General features: G+C 46.7%; 1 long non-coding RNA gene across 1 annotated transcript; it reads left to right on the forward strand.

The window, feature by feature from the left end:
• The first annotated feature begins 12,429 nt into the window (after positions 1-12,429).
• LOC112946020 lies at positions 12,430-20,992 on the forward strand. The gene is made up of 2 exons (XR_003249119.1): positions 12,430-12,462; positions 20,488-20,992. It is a non-coding gene; the product is annotated as an uncharacterized LOC112946020 (long non-coding RNA).
• The last annotated feature ends 3,687 nt before the right edge of the window (positions 20,993-24,679 follow it).

Genomic DNA, 24,679 nt, shown 5'->3' on the forward strand with positions numbered 1-24,679 from the left:
CATGGCACAGAAGGAATGATGTCCTGGCTGCTMGAGGAAGAAGGATGTCAAGTCAGAACAGCTGAACATTTATTTTGGAAAACCAGGATCGCAGCTTCTAATCTGTGTATGGCTGTGCTCTCCTCTCCTCCCTCTCCTCCTCTTTCATATGTTTCCAACCTGCATTCCTGGGATGTGGTCAAGAGGGCCATGCTTCAATCCATCCGAATGGCACCTGTGTTCCTCTCCCCAAGGGTACAGTGTGACTCTGTCACCAGCTGGCAACAAAGCACCTGGAGGGGAGAATGGAGCTAAAGACAAGTCTGGTCTTGCCAAACTCGATGCAGCTCTGCCCTGCTGGGAAGTCTTGGMTCTGTTGCTTTCCCATGCTTCAGCTTCCTTGTTCTGTCCATAAGTTTCAAAAGTGCTTTGGGAGAAACCGAACCACCTGTTCTGTCAACCCAGGTATTTGGGGACAGCTGGAAAGGACTTTCCTTCTTGACAGATGTATTATTTATTTAAATTGCAGATAGATATGATTCCTTTTTCCATTTCTCTCCTGTAGTATCCAGCACGACGCCTTCTTAGTTACATCTTCTCACCCGTTTACCAACGAAAACTCCCTCCTCCACCAACTGAACTAGGAAGAACTTAGTTGTGTGTTGGCTGAGTCATCTCGAGCCTCATTTCCCYGGTCCACAACATGTGATCTTGCAGCCAGCAATCACATTGTGCCTCCAGGTGTCTGCTCCTGACCAGCTCGTGTCACTTCCAGAGCTCTGCTTTTCCTGCTGGATAAATATTGGCATTGCTTGCCTGTGTCAGCTCTTAATTCTGCTTAAGGAAACTGTGTGAAGTCAGGCCAGGAGTTTGATMTTGAATTAGAGAATGACAGTGAGGACTTAATCTCATGTGCAATTAGTGGTCCAGAGACAGCTCTAGAGATACAAGCAAAGAGATGTGGCTTCTGCTATTCACTTCTCAGTCAGCATCCAATAATTCTCTCAATCCAAACTTTGGATCAGCCAGCTATTATTTTGGATAGGGGAACAAAAATAACAAAACTAAGGCTGTTGCAGCCCCTTGAAGTGGACTCAAGTGGAAATAAAAGCCCTTTGCGGAGTGAGCTTTGGACTGATTTTYCGTTCCATGTCCAAGAATTACTTGGAAAGATCACACGGGCCAAAGGCCAGGATCCAGTCTGTGTACCTGCACTGCTGTCCAGATGAAGAAGAAAAAGAACAGATGCAGCAGGACGAGGAGAAGGATTTCAGAATATGTTTTCAAAGTCTCCTGTTCACTCAAAGGGCTGGAGAGAAATTTAGAAAACATATCTAGGGTTTCCTTTGARCATAGGAAAAAATTGTCTTGGAAAAAGCTAACACCATGCATTTCCAGGCTTACCACAATAGGGAAATGTCATTTGCTTGCTAGGAACTCAACCCAAATTATCCCTTGGGTCAACTGCCTTTCTCTATTGAACGGGTGGGCGTGGGAGGACACTAATGCATGGGAAGCTGAATAAGACTTTAAAAATATTTGGCCTCCAATAATCGGGGCCAAACATTGGCCAACGGTTTGCTTTTTTTGTTTTTCCTATGACTTTTCCCAAGTGTCCAAAGAGACCTGTGGTCTTGCAGGTTCCTTAGTTAAAAGGAAGCAGGAGGAAAAATCTTTGGCTGGCCCAGATTTGGCCACTTCCAGACTTGGCTGGGTGCTGCTTTGATCCAAATGGGGAAGCTGAGCTGCTTCGCCCAAGGGTGCATGCACTCTGTTGGTAGTCATAAATGAATTCTTGCTTTTTGGTCCTTTGGTGAGCCTATTCTGCCTCTACCTGATCTATCTTYTGTCAGGAACCTTGCAGGGTCTCCATCTGGCTATGGGAAGGTCTACCATCTTCTAACCTCATGGGCAGAATGATATACAGAGGACATGGTTCTGTCTAGCTTTCCTGGCCTCTGGCGCCAGCTATAAAAGGATAAATAAATAAATATTGTGCCTCCAGTGCCCCATACTGCATGGCTGCAGCCTCGGTGTATCTTCAGCTCTTGCCAACAAATTATGTTGGAACCTGGACACTGAAGCTGGATTCCCTTGCCCTTTGTGATCTTTTAGACATATTTATTTATTGATTGATTGATTGATTGAACTAGGAAGAGAGAAGCCTTGGAAAACAAAGACTCATGCATTTCTTTCCCTGATGAACTGATTGTAGGAACAGAAGGAGAAGAGAAAGATATTTAAACTAGCATTGGCTTTGATTTCCCTGGAAACCATATTCTCCTAACAGCTTTGGAGACGGATGGTGATGTGCATTCACCATCCATGTGAAGTTCTGACAGTTGGAGCTAATACTGGAATGGGTGGAGGTGATGCTGAAACCAGTGGATCTGACAATATGGGACTAATACTGAGCTTTTTGGGAAAACATGGTGCTAACAGTGAAACACTCTAAGGCCATCTGCATCATCAGGGAAAGCTAATATGGAGGAAAACATCAARCTTGACCAAGAATAATCAAATAGAGGGCTTATGTCCAATCGCAGATGTATAGACACCAGATCTTGAGTTCCATTTATAATAATATTGCTTTACAACCTTCTGGCAGCCTTCCTCAGCCTTAAAGTTGTGCTCAATTCCCTTCCCGCTGAAGGCCTATGTATTTCACTACTGTGGACTAAATTTTAGGATAATAGAGAACTGCCCTGAACCAGAAACTACATACAATGAGAAAAGTAGAACTGACAAGTGTGTGAAATGTCTGTTTTCACAGAGTCCAATTGTGTGCTGCTTTTTTTTTTTTTTTTTTTTCAGCAAGTTATCAAATGCTATGCAGACTGAATTGAAGCAGACTATACCTCTCATGGTGGAAAATCATGGGAGATCTTCACCTCCTTGGTAGAGGCACTGAAGAAGTCCAAACCTAACAAAGATCTAGATCTTATGTCATATCTGGGGTTTTACTTCTGCTGCAATTGGATCTAGAGGTTTCATCCTTCACTCTCAGCTTCCTCTACTTACTTAGCAGATGCTTTAGCTACTTTGCACACACATCTGTCCATCCACAGCTATGTCACCCAACAGCTTGTAGCCTTCTTGGAACAACCAGCCTCTTTGCACCTTCTGTGCTTTGAGGGATAGGTTCCCTTGGAATCCACGGACTATGGACAACATACATTCAGCTTCAGCATCTCTCGTAGGAAATGTCCCTTGGTGGCCTCTCACCTGTAGTGGTATGACCTGGCTGAGAAAGCCAGAGCAATAGTTCAATAGAGTCTTCCGATCTCCAGAGCTTCCCAGGCTGGAGGTGGTCTTGGAGGGCTACTCTGCTTTCACTTCTATCGCCGCTAATTCATCGAGCTTCACTTGGCTTTGATGGGGTCACACTCCATTTGCCATGACAGCTCTAACTGGTAGCCTGTGCAAAGAGAAAAAAAAGGCTGGAACAAGCTGTGAGTATGATGCATGTCTTTGCACATAAGGGAGAGGATAAAAAAATGCCCATCAAGCTGCATAGCAGTGGTATACTCATACATGGAAGATCGGTGCCTGAAAAATTGTCTGTCTTCAGCTGTCATCTCGTTTAATAAAGGCAGGGTGGAGAGGGAATGGCTTTTCTTACCTCCTTAGACCATCACAGCTACAGCAGCACCACGGCAAACCTGGATCGGTATGTGGAGAGGGAGGAAAAGTTGTCTCTTTAGAGAGACAGGCAGACAGACAAATAGACAGCTAGCCAGATTCTTCTCTGTTATATGCATGTAGCTCCAAAGCTATTAAAGGAACTATCCGTAACTAGGAACAGAATCAAACCGCTGGCGCAGTTTGCTGTGAAAGATTTTCAGTTCAATCTCTGATGGCATTTTGACAGTAACAGCTACTCATCAGCAATGTCAGGGTTAAACGCTCCCAGCGTGTGTGCGATTGCAGAAATACCCCAAGAAGAATCAAGGAAATATTTCCATCTTAAACTCCGATAAGGAGCGAAAACGTGCAACTGGTTCCATATGGCGGTAGAAAGCGCCGAGCCAAACGGAAAGCCGCGGAGGCTGCCAACGCGTAAGAACCCCGCAAGCCTGATAAATGAGCGCCTTGCTTTGGGAAAGCCAGAGATGAAGTCGCCCTGGAAAGAAGAAAGCGCGGAAGAAAAGTGAGGAGCCTTTAAAAAAAAAAAAAAAAAAAAGGCAAAGTCCTACCTATTTTTCTTGTTGGCTGGCAGCAAGAATTTCTGGAGATGTTTTACACGTCGAAGATTTAACCAAGCTGGGATGCTTGCGGACAAGCTGTTATGCAATGAATAAATAAATCAGGGGGAAAAAAACAAAAAAAAGGGCAGGAGGAAGAGTCTCTCATACTTTACAGGAATGATCCTGGGCCGAGACAGCTGCGTTTTTCTGGGATGCTCTGCACGAGCCAGGATAAAAGCACGCCGGGGCTGAGGAYGGTGCATTCTCAGCCTGCTCGGCTTTCTTCAGTGTTGACGGGTGAGACAACACCGTGCTTGGCCATGCGGCAAAGAGAGGTTCACGCGGGTCATGTGAGGAGGGAAAGGGCATCGGAGCAAGGCTGGGGGACAGCAAAAAGCATTTGGGCCYGAGGTGTCCCCCCCAACCAGGAGGAGGAAGGAGGCTCCAAGCGTCTGCCCAGCGCGGTGGCCCCGCGGCCGCCCCCCGCCGCGTGGCACCGCTGCGGGGCCGTGTCTGGCACGGCGGGTCATGGAGCGGGAGGGAGGCCGGGGATGCAGGAGAGCTGGGCTGTGCTGGCAGGGAGCAGGGGGTCAGGGCAGCGTGCGCGTCTCCCGCTCCGGGCCTGAGATTTGACAGGGCTGCATTCTTTGCTGAAGGGAGCTGGATGCACAGCCGATTCTGGGGAGGTGAGCGCGTGAACCCACAGCTTGGCTGGTTTTGGGAAAGGCTGGTTTGAGGAGGTCTCTCTGCAGCTAAGCAAGCCATCTCCTACAAGCAACATGGTCCCACATTAAGTCAAATCGGAAATATGGGATGAAACCAACCATAAAAGAAAAATCAGCTCCCTGTCCCTTCTCAGAGCAGAGCCTGGTCTCCAAGAACTGCTCCGAGACTATGAATACAGAATCTGAGACTATGGATATAGAAGGTACTTAGRCTGCTTGCAGTGGACAGCAAGAAGAAGCCTTAGCTAAATCATTCACTTAAGCAGATTTGATTCAATAAGATGGTGCTGCTGCTCGGCCCCGAGCAGCCCTGCACAGGCAGAGAGCAGCTCAGCTCGGGCCAGCGAGACCTGAGAAGCCAAGCATGTTTTGTAAGGCTAAAAAGAGCAAATCTACAGGTTGTAAATTGCTAGGCAAGGTGATAAATGGTAAGTGAACTGGCCAATATAATCTGTCTGGAAAGTTGAAAAGAATCCCGCCTTCTCATGAGCCTAAAATATTTCTCCTTTTAGAGCAGCTTATTTTCCAGCYATGTGCCACATTCATTACTTGCCAAAGTGTGTGTTCACTAGTCTGTGCTTCTGTCTTGCAGCTGCTGACAAAAAACGGCTTCTCAAAGGTCTCCCTGGCCAAAATAAGGGGAAAAAGGATTCTTGCTTTGATGTCTTAGGGCAGTTGTGTCCTTAGGGCTCTGCACAGCAATGCCGGGAAGTCCAGGCAAAACCCTTCATATATAAGGGTGGTTTTTCTGCCTGTTGCCCAAGGGGCAAATCTGGGCTGATTTGCTAGGATGGAGACATCACTGCTTCCTACCCTTGCTCTGACCTCACATCAGCCTAAAGTTCACCTAAAGACTCCCCTTGGCTTCAGCAAACTGCCCCTGTCACTCCATGCTGTGGCATCCTGAACGCTGTCATCTTCCCTTTAGTATTGCCCGATGTGATGTAGGAACACTYGGGCTTATGGCAGCAAGATGCGGAGTTATCCCGTCCCTGCATCTGCACCAGCCTGCATTAAGTAACCTTATTTTCATTAAGGTTTTCTTTAACCAGCTCAAGGCACCGCAAGGAAGTCCACTCTAGACCTCAGCTGGACAGAAAAATCAGTGGGTTGAAAATGTTCACAAGTTGAACATTGAGACTGCTCAAAAGATGTTTCCTTTGAACTTCATTTTGGAAAAAGCTGAAGAGCTAATTTTGATCACGACACCTCTCCGTCCTTGCAAAATGCCCCACCACTAAAATACTTAGGTCTGACTTTTTAAGACCAGATTTTACTTTGATTTTACCTCACAATGTCATTTACAGCCCTGAAAAATACCTGTAAATATTCTCAGTTTCACACTTCTTGGTCTCTTTATCTGGATTGGTCAATTAGAGATGACTTCAGCAAGAGACTACTGAGAAATCAGCTCGGTTTCCATGCAGTCATTTGATGGAATTCCTAGCAGAGGTAATTTCAGGTTGCTCTAGGAGGCTTACAGGGCTAGTAAAATGCTTTTGATAGACAGCTGTCACTCTGCTTGCCTGCACAGCCTGGACAAGAGGCAAATCTTCACCTCTTGCTGTCCACAGCACTGTCTCCTACTGCAGCTCTTTCCAGGAATTGTCTAAGTGGACACAGGGATGTGTCCTCTTTGGAGAATATTTATCCTATCAAAAAGTTGCCTGCTGCCCTCTAAAGCTCTGACCTCATATCGTCAGCTTTTCCCTCTTGAATAATGTTTTGGCATTTACCCTTGGAGTGGCTCTTCCCCATCAAGGGTGAGGATGTTTTATACCTCCTGCAAGGGCATGGCACCAGGACCTACTCATCATCCTAAGTTCTCATGAACGCAACCCGAATGCAACCCATCCTGGAGGTTTCCTGGAGGGTCACTAATCCATAGGCAAGCAGGTCCAAGGTTCTGCCCTTCCTAACTTACCTTGGAGTGTCACCATCAAGCCAGCAGTGGAGCAAGATATGAAACATATATTCCAGAGACTGTTGAAAGAAAAAAATTTAGTTCCCTTGCTTTGTACGTAGCTCTGCCAATTTAATCCTGMAATGGTTTTGGTCTGATAATTCTTCAGTTATGTTGCTTGAAATTAAAGAGCTGCTTTTCTCTAGTGCCAGAAAAAGTCCTTGAGCAACTCCATCAGATTGTTATTGCCTGACACTCTGTTTAGTTTTATCCAGACCTGGAGCAACACCCTGAGGTGATAGACCAAAGGTTCATCTAGTTTCCCCTCAATTGGGAGCTGTTTGATCAGACCTCCAAACAGAGAGGGCATCGCATAACTGGGAAGATGGTTTCCCCAACCTGAAGATCATCTCTTGAACTCTGGCTGTGCTGACCCCTGTAATTGACACAACTTGTTGCTGCCTATCCTGTGGATAGGGCTGATGTTCATGTCTTCTATTTTTTTAAGCATTGCCAACTTAGGCTGTCAGAAAGCTATAAGGAACTTTGCAACATTTGTTTTTCAAGGTTTTCTTCTTGGTTGTAGAGAACTTTCTAAATAGAAAATCCYATTCTGGAGGACTTCAGAAGATGAAGCAATGAAGATGTATCAATCTCCTGACCTGATACTCTGGCTCAGTCTAGCCAAAGACACAGCTTTCAAGTCATATACGTATCTTGTAGTCTTAAACTACAATCTAGATTTGTCCTGGCCCTGTGCCTTTTGGAACAAGGAGATCTGTTAGAGATCTTGCTATATGGACGTCGGAGTAGATGTGCTGGCTCAGATCAAAGATGCATCTAACTCAATATCCTGTCTCACATAATGTCAGTAGCAAATATCTAGTGCAGAAGACCATGGCAAGCCCATGGTGATGCTTTCTAAGGYCCTTCCAACTCATGGCAATATGCTGCTGAAGACCTCCTGAGTTGTGGGTCCTACCCACATCCTTGCGTGTAATAACCCTTGATGGACTTTTCAGTGTCATTAGTTGCTATTTGAAGCAATTTGTGCTTTTGGCTTCTTCAACATCCTATGGCAATAAGTTCTACCACTTAATTATGTGCTGCTTAGCAATATAACCACAAATCATAATAGCCTTTAATTATAATAAAAGCCATGAGTTTGGATAAGATCGCCAATGCAGATAAAGTCRGCATAATTACAACTATGTATTATGTCTGCAGCAGTGGGTGTCTCTTTTCAGACCAAAGTGCAAGGAATGCATGTGACATTAGTTCAGGATTTTTCAACGCTCAGCTGCCCAATGGCATGTGCTTCAACCGGGATTGGTTTATATGGAGTTATCCATCTGTTTTCTTTTTCCCAGGGTGGTCGGGAAAGGTTTATGCGTCTTTGCCAACTGCTTTGGTCTTTTGCCTTTAAGGAAAAAGGTCAGGAAAAATGGAAGGGTTTTGTTTGACTTATGCTTCTTGGACAGTCTGCAAAGGCTAGAGGAGCAACTCTGTTTCTCCCTGTAGTTGTGTTTTGAACCTACCCCATGGTAGTTCAGCCTAGAAAGACTTCCATGTGAAAGCAAGCATATTCTTATTATTTGGAGGCCACAGTGAAAATCTGTGTCTGTTGGAGAACTGTGCTGGGACATGCACGTCTGGTTAGGTCCTTACTGGAGGGTAAAGAAGAGMATGAGTCTGTTTCCAAGGCCAGGCTACCTTGCCCACCAATTATCTCTGAGCAAACCCCTGTTATCAAGTGCTAACTGSAGGAAGAGAGTTCAGAGAAGCTCTGGATTCCACCCATGCTCGCTTAGCCATAGCCTGAGAGGTCTGTTCCCTTTCCACCAGTGTGTCCTCCTGGAGACTGCTCGCAGGAGGACCTCCATCATCGGAGCAACACGAGCAGAGGATTTCCTCTGGAGTTTAGCCTTCAGATAGGAGGGGACATGTTCTGCATCCTCAAGGTAGTTCTGAGACCTAGATCTGATCTGCTTCCTGGCATTGCCACCTCCCCCCAAGCTGACCTCTGGAGTGAAAGCGGTAGAGCTCATACAATTCTGCAATGTCTTCTGATTTAAAAAGGAAAAGCCTTTTGGTTTCTCTGGGTGTTTGTCACCGCTCCTTCCTGAGAGTTTCTCTGAGCTGTCTTCTGAAGTGAGTTTTGAGGAGAAGAAAGGGGATCTGATTGCTCAATCTTTCTGGCTAAGTAAAATCATCTGCACTGTTAAATTCTCCAGGAGATGTACAGTTCTCTGCTTGTCAGGCTGGGATATTAAATTAACCAATTTTCATCAGATAACGCATCTTCTGGTTTATGTAAAATGCCAAGAAAATCGCTGCGCTCATAATTCAACCTGATTGAAAGAGATCTGCTAATCCATTTCACTTGGAGAAACTGAGGAGCCATCTCCGCCAGGATTCCCGCTTGCAGCCATGCACGTGCATGTCCCCGCTCTGGGCTCTTGTCCCCTGCCCACGTCCCCCTGCAARGTCAGGGAGGTAGAGCTGCCCTCCATCAGGAGATGCTTCCAGTGCTGCATGTTGTGGCCTGGATTGGCTGTTGCTTCAGGAATCCTCTTAAGMTCTAGACCCTGTGGGGAAATTGTCCTGCCTTGGTTCTCCTGTTGTGGAGGAGGATCTACAATGCGGACGAGCAGCATCTGCTCAAGTGCAGGGTTTGTCACCGTCACTCCTCTGGTGCTCCTGTCTCATCCACAGAGCACATATTCAGGCATTCAGAATTCACCTTAAAACATTCCGGTTGTCATTTTCAACAGCAATGACATCAATAATGGCAGGGGATGTTTCTCACTTGCTTACTGCTGCTGCTCCATAGACTCACGTCATTCCAGCCACTCCAACCGGGAGATCTTGACTATTCCCCTTTCTTTTTTAATTAAAGCTGAGCTATCCTGTAATTACAGGACTCCAGAAGCTGGGGTTTGAAGAAAAACAAAACTGTCCAGAGTCATGAGGTTCAGGAAAGGCACAGGGCTTCTTTCACAGCTCCTCACTGAAGGAGCCTTTCATTAACAGCCCTGGGAAGAGCTCTTTTAACGACATCAGGTGACTCGTGTGCTTTGACTTTCTGGACACGCGTGGGTCACTGGGGACTCCATGTTATGTTCTTCTGTAAACATCCAGGGCAATGGCATGGCTGGGCAATAGGGACAGTCTCACTGGGACATATCTCTGTTATCCGGGGTGGAAAATGTCCATCTTCCAGAGCCAGAGGCAGCTTCGTACTTCTCCAAGGCGATTAGCAACGTGGACGTGAGCGCATCCATTAAAGCCAAGCATCTGTGGATGACCACATCATTACCAAGGGCTCGGGAAACCCTCGAGCGGGGCTGACAGGAGATGTTCCCGTGCCCTCCCGCTGCTTGCAGAGCCATTGCTGCAAATCCCGTGACCTTCTTGCTCGCTTGCTCCTGCTGCTCCGCAGCAAGCAGCAGCCCTGCGCCAAGGGACGGGGCTGGACCTGGCTGCACAGGGGTGCTCTGCATTGCTCCAGTACTGCAATATATATATATTTATATAGTTGCAACTGAACTTTGGATGTTTTATTTATAAATAATAAAAGCAAGCAGTTTGTTGTCCTTTCTATATCCAGATTTGAGTTCTGAGCATCTTGCTGCTTTCACAGCCATTCGCAGATCTCCTTCGTGGCTCCTTCCCCAGGAGCCTCTGGTCCCGTTTCACTAGTGGCCACATGCCCTTTGCTCGTTGTGCATGTTGCAGGCGCAACCTGGATCATGGCATGATGCTCTACTGCCTGAGAAAATCATAACCTATGATTCCTACCAAATGTCTCCTTTGGGTCCTCCATCCTTAAAACCTCTTGGAAATCCCATAAAACTTCCTCAGAGACAAACTAGGAGGAYTTTTGTTCGTCTGGGACTGGATTTAATCTGTTGTGTCCTTTATCAGCTATTCTGGAAAGAACATGGGGTGGAAACAGTCAGGCCCTTGGCAAGTGCTGCCCTCCTCCAGCTCTGATATCAGGGACATTGGTAGTTGGGTCAGTCCCAACAGCTCCGTTTGGATTTGCCATTGACTATTAATTGAAGAGTAAATTAACCTTCCTCAGACTGTATGTTGGGGTGATTATGGATGCAAATATGTTATTAGTGACTGTAAAAAATGAAAATAAAAGCCCAGTTGGACTCACATTATTGCCAAGAGATTACATGCCAGCATTTAAAAAACTGGCAGTGTTTCCACAAAGGGACTTTTGTCGCATAATACTCTATCTGCTGGAATAATCRCTTTAAAAATTGGCAGTGTCCCTCAGCTAGCGCAGCCTCTAACTTACGATTTTGCTTTTATCTTGTGTTTTGGCAGCTACTTGAAGCAATATCTCTGCCATTTGCAGGCTGGGGGACCTTTTGTTTTTATTCAGCAAAGTACCAGCTCTGCAAGCGACAGATTTCTCCACTCAGCATCTTTGGGACACCCATCGATCACTGACAGGGAATTTAAATAAGAGGAGGGTGACTTGGAAAATAAACTTTGCACATTCGACTGACGAAGTGGGAAACATCCGCTGCTGGCCCATCTCCACTGGCTTTGGTGGAGTTATGCCAGCACAGAGCTTGGCCCGGCATCTTCCAAGTCATTATTCTTTCATTGGTTATTTGCTAGAGCATATTGAAAGCTTGAGTTTCACATCTGCTGCCTCATGGACTCTCTTTTTTGTTGCTACAAACACACTGCTTTTATGCTTGGCTTTCCCAAGGCCTCGTCTGCAAAGCCTGGTTTAGCTGTGAACACTTTTCTTGTGAACCACGGGCCACGTGCACACAGGTACATACAGGGTTTCTTGCTCTGGAGATCCTTCCCAGCAATATGTTTATGTGGTTGGAAAAAAATACAAATGCAGAAAAACTTATTCTGAAGGGAAGTCAGAGAAATAGCTTTATTATTATTATTATTAAAAACCCCCCAAATTAGGAGGTAAAATGTTAACATTATAAGCAGTGTCTTGGTTAGTGGGGTCAGTGTTTACCTGACCCAAAATTAGGAACCAGCGATGCCAATGGAGTTCTGTAATCACCTCCCTGCCTTCCTAGGACCTCAGTTAACAAAAACGAAGCCACAAAATKTTGAAAATTTGGGTTCTAAGTGCCTATCTTTTCTTTACACGTGCAAGGAGGAACGGTCTAGCCATGCAGCCAACATGCAACACAAGGCAGAGGTAGCTACGGGACCTGAGAGCTTCCAGGCAGAAAGTATTCCTTCTTGCATCCCATGTACAAAAGATAGTTGGTCGTGGACCTTCCAAAGAGGAAGAGAACAGGGGAAAAAGGTGCTCGGTCAACATTATTTTGAAGGATGGATGTTCACCAGTAACCTTAACAATGTGTTTGGCAGCAAGATAATCTCCCTAGAGATGTCTGCACGGTCACATCTGCAAAGGGCAGGCACCAGCAAGAGTCCTTGGGTGCACATTCATGGTGGCCAGCAATAAAGGTGACCCAACCCCCCTGATCCTCTGCTAACAGAGTGACTTGTAAGCACTTTTGGGCAGGCTTATCCCTCCTTTGCAATGGGAGGGTGGATTTGGCTGTAAATTTCTTCCAGCTGGGAAGTTGGAGAAAACACTGATAAGCTCTGCCTGCCCTCCCACCCCCTCAGCTGAGAGCCATACATTCAGTACAGGTAACTGGAGGTACTAGCTCCTTTTCTTCTGCTTTTAGGGCATATGGAATATATTGTGGTCTGAGGGGAAATCTCTCTTAAGAATTTCCTCTGTGCCTTTTTCAGGAGCATTCCAGTGTGGATTGCAGCAGGTGTCTCAAAATCTGTAGGTTCCCTCTTCCCCCTGGTGCATTTTGAATGGGCTACATGATGGGTTAGAGTGGGATGGAAAAGCTGTGTTGTGCCAAGCTCCACGCAAATCACCTCCAAGTCTTTGCAGTGGGTGTTAAAGGTTTGGGTGAGACTAGAAATGGAAATTCCCAAATTACCAAAAAAGGGAGATGTGGATATTCAGCTAGGGAAGAATGAGAGAACATCAGAGATTTGTCTGGAAAAATCTGCTSCTATGAAGAATCTGATTCTAGACAATGATTAGTGGTTTATATAATGTGTTCYTTATCCTCCGTTGTCTGAGGAATAAACCCAAGACACCCCATAGCAAGCGGGTTTGCCCTGCAACATACCTGGGCAAACTCTAATTATGACTAGTTTTTAGTTCTTAAGTAGTTTTCACTCATATATATATGTATATTTGGCGTTAGTAGCAATTTAACTACTCTCAGAAGGTTTGCCTATTGCTTTTGTTCAATATTAGACAGCACCTTCCAAAAGGYCCCAATGCCTGAAGGTGCAGGAGAAATACGCTTCTTTTGCAATTCACTTTGGATAGGACACTGGATCAAGCTGAAAAATCAGCTCTTCAAGACTCATCTGTTAGGGATAATGGGAACTTAACCTCCTAGGTTAATGGGAACTCCGAGTTGAGATAAAAATCTGCATGTTGACCCATGAGGGTGAATTATGAACTATATGGAAAAGCACAGACCCAGGCATCTTCCAGGAAAAATGCTGCATGTTGGAAAGTGAACAGGGAGGCTTGGGAAGCAAATYGGGAAAGACAGCCCGTTCTTCCCATTGGAAGATTTGGGACCGACTGCAGGTTTAGGATGGGTATTTCCAAAATGTTTTCCCATGCGGAGGAGTTTTCTCCAGTGAAGTTTTCACCACTGAGCTGAGCAGGCCCTGATTTATTGCTCTTGGAGGTTGCAGGATAACGGAGTTGGATTAGGTTTCAAGTCAACCTTGGATGCAAAGGCAGGACTCTAAATTCAAGCTAGACCTGTGCCTGTCAGGCTTTCCCTCTGCCTTGGTGACTCCCTGCTGATATGCAGCATTTTCTACCAACTCAGTCTTAATCAAGCCCATCACAAATTCAGGAGCAGCCTTTTGCAGAGTCCAGTCAGGGGTGTGATGAATGTGGCTGAGCCCATACCCTGGGGTGTAGGAAGCTCAGCCCTGATGTCAGTGGGTGACCCTCCAGTTGTTTTTTTTCCATATATTCTCCCTCTTTTTTCTCTAAACTCTGTATTTGGGAGATTCAGATGCTTATGGGCATTATTCTAGGTTTCTTGGATGTCTTACCAAAGATGAAGGTGGAAGACTTTTGTCTTGCCAAGGGATTAGAAATCATGTGTGGCAATAGGGCATCACCATGGACTTACTGACCCGGGCAAATGTGAGATACGGCCATGCTTGAGGGGAGCACTTCCTGGGTCACTCTCCTCATCTATCCACCCATGTTCTGGCTGTCCAGGCTCCATTCGTGACCAGTGGGGAGTGACCAGCACCTCCAGAGACACTCTTACCCAGTTATTCCCCAGGTCTGAGTGGAAAGAAAGACCCTCTGAAGCATTTGTCCCTTAATACTTTCTATAGGTGTGCCTGGGGACACCAAGCATTCGAACCACTGATGGGCAAAGCTGGGCACAGTAGTTCCCAGCTAGTAGCTGACTCATCGTAGTCCGCTTACAAGTTTAGACATTGACTGGATGTAGCACTTCCAAACTAGGTTATGAACACCTCCCTCTTAGGTCTTCTGGCTCCTAAAATCCTTCAGCTCCATTTGAGTTTCCTCCTAATAACCTCTCACTTGGAGACTTAGGTGAACTTGCTGTGTGGATTTGTTGAGAAACTAAAGAAATTTAAAAGCTGAGGAGGCGTTGAGCATACACAGGTGCAAGAGATGCCTGAGAAGGTAGCAAAGTGCAATGTGAATATCTCGCCACCCTGGCAGTGAGCCGTTCTTAATGGGTCAGGCAGTGGAGGTGTAGAGAAATCAATAGAGTTTGCTCATGGCTTAGTCTAAGCAGGGTCTCTGCGGATCCACCATTACTTGCAGATTTGCCTGATTTGTGGTGCTGTTTTTCTCAAAAAAAAATATTGTTTTTGTCTTGGCAGGGGAATGATACTTTTATTAAAAGTTTTCTCAGGTTTAGCTGTTGGGAAGGCCACGGTTTGCTCGGTAGCTGCAAGAGAACTGACGTCTAGTAGGATGCATGGTACTTGGCATTTTTTTGTGTGTGTGCTATGAAATATCTGAGTGAGCAGAAAAGAGGTGTCACACACCTAATACACGAGGTATAGGTMGAGTCCTATAGGTAGAGACTCATAGAGCTACAGGTTCTCATTCTCAACCCAATTTGATGACCGATACAGAAAATCTTATGACCACTCACACTGCAGCGCGAAGAAGCAACATGCGTCCTCTTCTCACCCCAGGTATGAAAGGCCACGTGTTCTCCACCTCTCAGCCTCTGATCTGCAAATACACCCCTGCATTTTATCCCTCTTTCTATTTCTTTCCATTTTTCTTTATGGGAGTGGAGGTGGTCTCAAGGACTACAACCTGATTCCCTCAGAGGAGGTTGCCAAATGCAATCCAGGGATCATTAAACGTAATAGAAAGGAATTGAGAGGAATCAAGTGGCCTGAAGAGCAAATAGGAGGGAATTCCTGGCTGGGTCTGCCCAGCTAGTGGATGCTCTGGCTTGCTCTGGATGACCATGGAGGTCACTCCAAAGCCTCATCATGTTAGTAATATATTGCGTTACAAAGCTGGTACGAATTCTTATGCCTCTCATTAACAATGTTTTTTATATACTTCCTTATCAGCTAGAACAACAAGATGCATTTAAAGTAGAACTTCAAATCCCCGCTTTGGCCACAGGCTTGGCCACCCAAGAGTGTATAGTGAAGCTTCCTATTTGTATATTGGAGCCTTCTATTTGGCCTGTGGCTTTGAGTCTGTTAGCACTCGGGGCAGAGCAAAGGAGAGAAAACATTTCAGTTCAGCTCACAGAGAAATGAGCAGCAATAAAGCTGCCTTTTTGGATGACATAGAAAATAAGTGGCAATATTTTCAGGCCAAAAAGTGCTCTATTCAATGCAAAGTGGGGATTTAATTTGAATTCAAGAAGCTTAAGGGTAGTTTTTTGAAGGAAGTAGGGAGACAGTTTAAACTAAACTGCAATTAAAGTTTTTGCTTTCAAACAGCAAAACAAATTGTTTGGGTTTTCTCCATTGTTGACTTTGCCAGATTATTTGTATTTAAAAAAAAAATTATGGAATGGTTCCCTGTGATTGAATTTCTGCTTGTTTAACTTCAAAATAAAACTGCGGCCAAAAAAAGTAATTTAGCCCTAATCCAGATCAAATTAATAAAACTGAGTTTGCTCCATGTGTGCAGCAGCCACACAAACAAGGGCGATCTTCTGCAGGTAGACTGATGGGATCTGATATGAATTCAGGGCTTTTATTGGTCTTGTAAGAATGTTTTATAGAAATAGCATAAAACCAGAACAAATTATCTAGGAGAAAACAGCTCTTAAACCTAGGCTGCTCTTAAGCAGGGAGAGTTTGCTAAAGGTTTTTAGCTCCTCCATCTCGTGAAAATGGACCATGGCACTAAAAGTCCCTCCATATCTGGGTTGGAGCCTCAACCTTTTCGTGCAGTGCAGTGGGTTTGCATTTCTTATCACCATGCGTGTCTCCATGGGCAGGTCTCCTTTACAAAAGGCTGAGCTGGTTTTACTCCTATTTTACCTCTTCTTTGTTTTCCTCCTTAGCCAGAGTGGATCTGCAAGGAGCAGAGCTGCTGGCATTGGGTTTCCTGGGACTTCATGTCTTGTCATTGGATAACCGTATGCCTAACACAGAGTGAGTTCTGATGGAAACATGTCCTGAGGCTGAGGCCTTCCTGATATTCCCCCTCCCATGCGTGTTTCCCAATGGGGAGCTGCAGCCTTTCCCAAAGAAGCCAGCAGGACAGCATTTCTCCTTCATCTGCCTGCCTATGGCTGTGAATGTTCATCAGTCTTTAAGGGTTTTGAGGTTGTTTCTGCACAAGTCGAGTGAAAAGGACTGGTGGATTGCGAATGATATTGCTGGAGGGAACTGAGCAATGTACGTGAGGACAGTCGGATTCCTTATGGAGTGAATGGAGTGAATCAGTTGGGGATGGCAATTGAACCTGGTGTGCTCTATCCCACGGGAAAGCTATTTGGGAAAGCTCCTGTAGACAGTGGAGGTGGTGCGAATATAGGGAAGGACTGGAACTACAGCAGGATTTAGCCCTCTGTATGACAGCACATGATGTGATGAAGCAGGGACTGTTCTGGCCAATGGCTGGGGTGAAGTAGAGGCTATTCTATAAACTGGACGCATTCTTTGGCATGATAATTAATGACTGTATTAAGTGTTGGCCACTTTTCCTCAGTGCCTCCTCAAAGCGAATTGCTYGGAGTTCGTGACTTGCTTCCACCTGTCTGCACCATTTTCCCTGCAACAAATTAGCAGAAACATTCCTTATCTCCTTTGGAAGCTTTGATGCTCGCCAATAACTCTGCCGTGTGGAGCAGGAGACTCTTGATCTTGGTGCCCTTGGAAATCCATAGGCTAAAAGCTGCCCCTTTGTGCATCCTGCCTGGAGAGCCGCCTTCCTTCCAGCAGCTGGAGGAGGAGGGCGGATGGGAGGAAGATGAATGTGGGGCAGCCGGGCAGGCTGCGTGCTGACAGCAGCCACCGGCGTCCCCGCGGGGACCGTGGCACCTCGTGTGTTTTGACACGGAACGGGCCGCTCTGCTGCTAAGAGGCTGTCGGACACGGTGTTTGTCAGCGGTGGGAGGGAGAGGGGGGGTTAGAGATGCAGAGGCGCTTGGATGTGGAGTGACAAATGCTGGGATCGATACGTGGATGTTTTATTGCTCCCGGGAGGCTGCAGGTCTGCTCGCCCTGGAGAGGCTCCTCGCGCTGCTCCTGTCCTGCCGCGCCCTGCGGGAAGCAGGCTGGAGAACCAAACGTAGCCGCTCCAGTTGTGTGTTTCAGCTGGCATTTGGGAAGGTGGGAGCTGGGCTGGCTTTTTAGACAGTGGGATATCAGTGCTGACAGCCTGCTTGCTCGACTCSTTGAGGAAAAGGGTATTGCCTCTTGGATACCACCCTTGTTCCTTAGAGAGAGATCTTCAGCATGTCTGCAAAACACTTTTGCTCTTTTGCCCTTTTTTATTTTTTCCCTCCTGCTAAAATCCCCATTAAGGAAACAACAGGTTGGATCAATGCAGAAGCGTCTCCCAAATTCCCTCCACAGGGAGAGTGGGAAGTCAGCAATCAATAGAGGGCTCATAGGCCTATGCAGCTGGCTTGCTGGAAGTAATTCTTGCAAGGAGTTGCCCCACATTTCCTTAGGATGAGCCTCAGAGTGGCTGTGGGGAGCAGGATGCCTGGGGAGACCTCCAGCCCTTGGCCAGGACCTTGCATGTGTTGGTGTTTGAGGCTCTGGTGCTTTGTCTTCTGGTACAYGCAACTTGGAAACCAGAGGTTTCTCCCTGGCTCTCCAACCAGCGTCTGTCCCATTGCCACCACCTGAGTGGTCAACTCTGCTAGTCAAGTCCTCCATGATGGAGGAGCCCAGGGGCCTTGCCCATGAGCAGACTGAAGTTATGTTGTAAAATATGAACTGCTCTCCTCCCTGGTGGCCGCTGAGACTGCAGAACACCTGGCTGCAGGTTGGCATCAGCCACCTCTTTACCCTGTGGGCTAGGAGTGGTGGGTAGGTATGGTCATAGAGGGGGGACTTGGGCAACTATCTCACTCCCAGTAAAAGCAAAGCAAGTTGGATGCTCCTCAACACCTATTTAATGTCTTGACCATCCCTTTGCCCCTTACCTACGAGATGTTCCTGGCTAATGGATGGGGAAATTGAGGTGCTCCTTGAGAACCAGTAAAATGGCAGAGGTGGATTCAGATTGTCATCCTCYCAGAGTGGCAGAGGTAAATCCAGATCTTCTTCCCAGGCTAAGAACTAGATTGGAGTCCTTTGGTGAGACCTGGTGTGAAGGCAGCAGACCCTGCACATAACCCAGGTAAAGTTATGTACATAAGGAAGCTCTTATGTGGGGATTCCCACGTAAGGAGAAAAGCCCCTGGAGGGTGRTGGAGATCTTGCATGGACTTGGGTATCCTCGTTCTTACTCTGAGGAAAACTGGGGACCCTTTAAGGGCCATCAGACAGGGTGTGCAGGTCTCTTTGCACTCGCTTAAAGAAGGAACATTTCCATGATTCCAAGTCTTTGCCTTGGCAAAGAAGGGGTTTACCTCCCTGCAAGCTTGTACTCTGCTGTCTTCCCTCTAACCTGCATTCTCAGGCCTGACCTAGACACAGCACCCACCTTGGGCCCCAAGAGTGGGCTGTCCCTACTCTCCCTGCTCCCAGCCCAGCCTGAAGATGAAGGCAAAGTTGGCTCTAGCTCCTAAGGCCCCAGCCATGCCAACGCCGGCCTCTTGGCCCAGCCATGAGCAGGGACTCCACAGAGGTGGCCAACACACTCGGAGTCACGCGAGCCCTCTGAGCAAACTCGCCATTGCTCTGGAGCGGCTGCGTTGCTTTCCCTCCCACACCCGGCAGACCAAAAAGACACCGTGACTCACTCCTTTTCCACAGGCAGCTTTGCCAGTTCTTGAAATACTTTATGTTTTTCTTAGAGTCCTGGCTTCTGGAGCCATGTAATTACTTGAACTTTCATTTTCTTTAAATAAAGCCAATTTCTTACACTCGTATTTGCAAAGAATAGCCAGAAAATGTGACTTCTTATGAGTTCAGAAACCACACAGTGAGAACCCCACCTTTGTTCTTCCTTCTTATTATGTGTTTTTTTTTTCTCAATCTATATCGTATTTTTCACAATCCAGTCTTGCGTTTTGGAGGCTGCTGGAACTCTTTTCTCTAATCCTTGACTTCTGTGCTGTTACAAACAAATCTTGGCTTTGTGTCTTGGTGGTGTTGACATCTTGGGTCTATCCACTTGAGTTTGTTGTCAATATTTTCCTCTAGGTGAGTTTTGTATGGATGGGGCAGTGAAAGTGAGTAGGAAGGTAGGTTCTAGCAGGACTGAAGATGCTCTTTCTCCCCACCCATAGATGTAATAAGAATAAAAATCACAAGTAAACCTTGCGAGCTCTGATTCAGGGAGCACTYCAGAACTTCCTGCTCTCTATGTGGCTATGGGCAATGCAAATTTGGCTTCAGATTTTCAGTACATGAAGTGGTATTTGCTTTGTCTTCTGTRGTCTAAAAGTTTGGCTTTTAGTTCAAGCTGGTCTTCTAAGCTCCATCCAAGCTCAGGGGAGAAAAGGAAGCATGTTCCAAGGGTGATTCAGCCCATCTCAAGGGACGTGCTTTAGATGGGATGTATTGTGCATTAGGAAAGCTGCGCTTTAACCTTTAATTTTGAGGGTGTCTGCGTAACTCTCAGTCTAACCAATGACCTTGATATTTTGTGTTAAGTGAGATAAAGAAGTTCATTTGCTACTGGGACGTGCTCTGGAGGAGCAGTGCTGCCTGGTGATGGAGAGGCAACCCTCCTGGTCCCGTTAAAGTAAGAAACATCAGGAGTACATACAGGATGGAGATCCTATAAAATGATTCAGCCCTCGGCAATTCTCCAGTTGGAGCTTTTGCTTTATTGGCCATTGGAGACTGTAGACACGAGACACAAAAGCAGTTTTACTGCTTCTGCAGCTGAATGAACTGCCTTTTTTTTTTTTTTAACTATTTTCCTTTCTCTGTTYATGAGCTTTGAAAATTTGTCTTCTGTCCTCAGCCCTTACAAAATAGCAGCTAAAGTCCAYGTGTTTGAGAATTGATCTCTTTATTTTAACAGCAAGCCCTGATGCTCCCAGGCAAATGAGAAGCGCAATGTGGTAAATCGGACATCCTGAAATGCATACTTTTTTGAGGCCAGGAAGCTAGCTTTTTTAGGAGTATCTATCAATGCATTGGCCGAAGTCACATGCTCCAAGTGAGACCTACAAACCTGGAAAAGATTAAATAATCCCTGAATGAAATTCAAGAATTGGTCATTCGGTCTACAGGACCTTTTATGAACAGCACTGTAACACCAAACTGTCATAGAAGCACTGCTATCCAGGCCATTGGTTTTCCCGACTGGTTTTCCCATTCCAAGAGGATGACTTGGATTTCAGGGAGAAAGTGCTGGTTGGTCTCCGCTTAGCTTGAAGAATAGGCATAAACGCAAGCTTTTATTTACACTTGTCTTGCTTCTGCAAGACACCGGAGGTATCCAGGAGGAGGAATCACTGGAGGCTGGAGACCATCTTGCCATGAAGCAGCCAAAGCTTAGGAGACCACACGAGAGAGATTCCTCTGCCTTTATCCAAACCCAGCTTGGTTCAGATCTGCAAAGGGAAAACCCCAAGTTTTCTCAACTTTTGTTTTCCATGTTCCCAAGCAACTACTTTAAGCAAGATTGCCCTCGCTGCAACTATAGGAGGGATGAAGAAATAGATGTGGGAGGATGTGCATCCAAACCACACTAAGAATTCAGAAGTCCTCAGGAAGAAGGAAGAGAAGGGATAAAAGCAGAAAGCACAGGCTGGTGCTGTATTTCTTCATTAGGAAGACCAGTATCRGCTTTTTTGGCATTATAAAATGTCTTGGAATAAGGCATTTCCATAGTGGTACCTGGCAGCTGCTGGATGGATTCTGTCTATGACCCCAAGCCGTGGGTTGTGTATGCATCTTCCACCCACCACAAAGGCCCCAATCTAGCCTGTTAATAGGGAGATTTAATAAAGATACGCATTCACTGACCTGCAATTCATGCTGAAGCAGTCAAGCACCTTCCACTTGGTTTTTATGTGGTTTTAAATGCTTTTTAGAAGTATCTGTTTATTACAGCTCAATAAAGTTTTATTTTGCGAAAAACCATGATTGATTTCCTCTGCTTCAACCAACAAACAGCCAACCTCCCCAGCTAGCACCTCCTCCCCGATTCATAAAAATGTGTTAACAATTCATTTAAAATTCATATACAAGCCAGGCACAGTTTATTCATGAAGTTACACAAATTAATACAAAGCAGCACACTGCCTAGGCCTGGCATGGAGTCAACGCGTGCTTTGACAGCCTCCCTCTGCTGCACAATGTGTCCATGTGTTCTTGGAAGCTGCCCTCATGCCTGGTGGTGCAGGAATCAGCAGATACCGTTTYGAGTTCCCCTCCTTCCCCTGCCCAYCGCTGGCAACTGGCTTTGCTCTGCAGGTCCTGCTGAAACATGARGCAGAGCAAGGCAAGGAAAACCTGCATGGACCTTCGTGTGGGTCAAAGCCCATGCGTCCTCCAAAAGGTGCATTCAAGAGTTGGCTTRCACGTGCTCTGCTGAGAGCTAAATCTATGTTTTCTGCTGTGCAGGTACCTACGTCGTGGCTTTGCGAACCTGGGAAGCAAAGGAGTGGTCTGGTGGCTGCGGATTGCAATTTATATTGTGAGTCTACTGGTAGAAAAGAAGAGCTCCAAGGGAGAGACCTCTGCTTAAAATGACATCCCTTGAGTGCCCCGAGCAAGGCACAGGTATGTGGCTTTAGTAGTGGCATTTAGTCTGAAAAACAACTTTTCTTTCTGTGTGTTTCGAAACAAGGTGAGGAGGGCAAGAAATGATGTGTCTGCTCCATGTGTCATCGGTCAAAAAAGCCACAACATCAGATTCCTCTGTTTCTTCCCCATCAGCTTGGCTTGTGAGTTCCTCATCCAGGTTGTTGCTGTCCTTTGAAGATGACTGTTTCCTTAGTGGGATTTYCCAGCCCTAATCCAGGCTCACCTGTGCATGTCCCACCAGCCTCTCCCCAGCTGGAACAGGTGTCACAGTGGGTGCAGGTAAAAGCAGGTGGCTTTGACCATCCTGCTGTTGCTGCTGATGGATGCAGGTTTGCCTTGGCATTAGGTCTCCACYTCTTTTTTTCTGCTCCTGAAGGTGCAGCTCCCTTAGGCTTGGCAGAGGTGGGACTCTACCAGGGCYCTGAGGGCTGTCATCAGCTTTAACTGTCCTGAATGGTGTCACTTGGAGCTTCCACCACCACCACTCATGGGACCAGGAGGCATATTTAGACACAGTCCTGGCCTGTATTGTAGATACAATCTTGCCTTCTGGATGGCTCTGAGATTTATGCTAYAGGTAGCTTGTTTCCAGCCCTTTCTGCTGGATGGACACCTTGCAAAGTGTATTGGAGTTTTGAATTCAGTCCTACCTCTGGCCCTGTCTTCTGGTCTGGGGTGGACCCTGGAGCTGCTTCATTGCTTGTCTCAGGCTGTCAGTGGACCTTGCTGGGTTTAGATTCTCTAGGATAGCTCCCTGTTGGTGTGACATTGCTCTTGGCTCCAGCTTGTCCCCTCTCTGAACATGCTTGCAGAGCTGTGCCCAGGCTGGAGTCCAGGTGCCAGGGCACCACGGGCAGCTGATGCAGGGGTGAGTCTGCATGGCACTTCAGAGCACGCAGTGTTGCATCTCCTTCTCCCTAAGTGTGATGGAAATAGTCACGCTGGTAGTTGTAATAAGGGGGGATTTATTAAAACACACAGGTTCTTGCCGTTAATGTTCCCTTTGCAACGCCTGCAACTGCAGTTTTTACCTATCAGCAGAGAAGAATTTAAACTCAAAACTTTTTCCTATAAATAATATTTTGATTAGTGCTTAGGGCTAGACTGTCTCTTGGTAAGATCCTTGCTGAGCTGCGAAATCTAGACTGATTCATAGCAGCTGAAGACCTACCAAGATAGCATATGTGTCTGTTTAAGTACCTGTGGAGCTCTGTTCCTCCTCTTTCCTTTCTTCGAGGGAGAGGCAAGCCAAGGAAGGCTGTGCTGAAAGGGGCAGGCTAGGGTCTCTCCCTCAGCTTTGATGCAGCACCAGCTCCATGGGAGGCCCAAGTGAATTGCTGCAGGAGACCATGCCTCTTTGGGAGGCAGAGCAGGGCTTCCAATGTGCTGGGAGAAATCCATCTTCCTAAATAACCAGCCTCAGAAGCAACAGAAAGAAAAGTGTGCAATCAGGTGGGACTTGAGAAAACACCCTTTCCTCTCCATTGCCCATGTCCAAGCAGAAGTGCTTGGGTCCATGGAGAACCTCAGCTGTCAGTTGATGTTATTAATAAGTTGTCAGCCTTGATTCCTCTGGCTCAGCGAGGGTCACTGGTCACGGTGTCAGTGGCCCCAGTGGAGGCAGGGAAYCCCTTCCCAAAGGGAGGCCAATGAGGATGAGTTGATAGATGCAGCAAGAGCCACCTGAGCCGAGAGCTGCCCCTCRGGAGGGACAGAGGTGGAAGAGCTTGTGATTCCTCACACTGCTCCAGAGGGACCTGGGAGAATTGCGGCTGACGGTGTCAAACACACTGTGCTTGCTCCAACTCCCACCTCCAGTGGCCTCTTACCTAAAGTGCTTCCTTCTGCCCAGTAGCTGAGTGCCGTCACACCAGGGAGGTCCTGGGGCCCATTCTCTCCGGAGCATCCACCGCTCCCAGGGCTGGTGATGGAAGTGCTATGGTCAGACTTGAGCGCGGTGATCCAAGTGCTGTGGTCAGACCTGAGCTCAGAGGCTGTCTCCAAGGTTCTCCAGGCAGTAGCCAGGATAACAGCAATGGATTGCTGCTCCAGGTCCCCAGGTCTACCAGCTGGAGAGGGGCAGTCCTTGACAAAGTGCCTGGTCTTGTCAGTGGTGAAACATTGGTGGAGTTTGACCCTAGTGCATTCTGGATGAGCTGTGAGCTCACGGGAAATCCTTGGCTTCGGCTTCAAAACCTCCTGCGCTTCTGGGCAAGGCTGAGCACAGCCTGGAGTTTTGCAAGCTCACTCGCTAACTGGAGAACAGACCTGAGCAAAAAAGTCCCTGGGGGAACATTCAGATAGTTTCAAGCAAGATAAATCCACTGTGTGTAGGAGAGATGCGGGAATAAGGAGGGAGACATTTCATCAGCTTCAGCTGGCTTAAAAAATAAGGGTTTCGTGTAGCTGTTTTCAATCTTTTTATTATTCCCTCCCTCCCTCCCTCCCTCCCTCCCTCC

This window comes from Nothoprocta perdicaria, unplaced genomic scaffold (genome assembly GCF_003342845.1).
Source record: "Nothoprocta perdicaria isolate Ctin4 unplaced genomic scaffold, notPer1 scaffold_2, whole genome shotgun sequence".
In the NCBI taxonomy this organism is placed as follows: domain Eukaryota; kingdom Metazoa; phylum Chordata; class Aves; order Tinamiformes; family Tinamidae; genus Nothoprocta; species Nothoprocta perdicaria.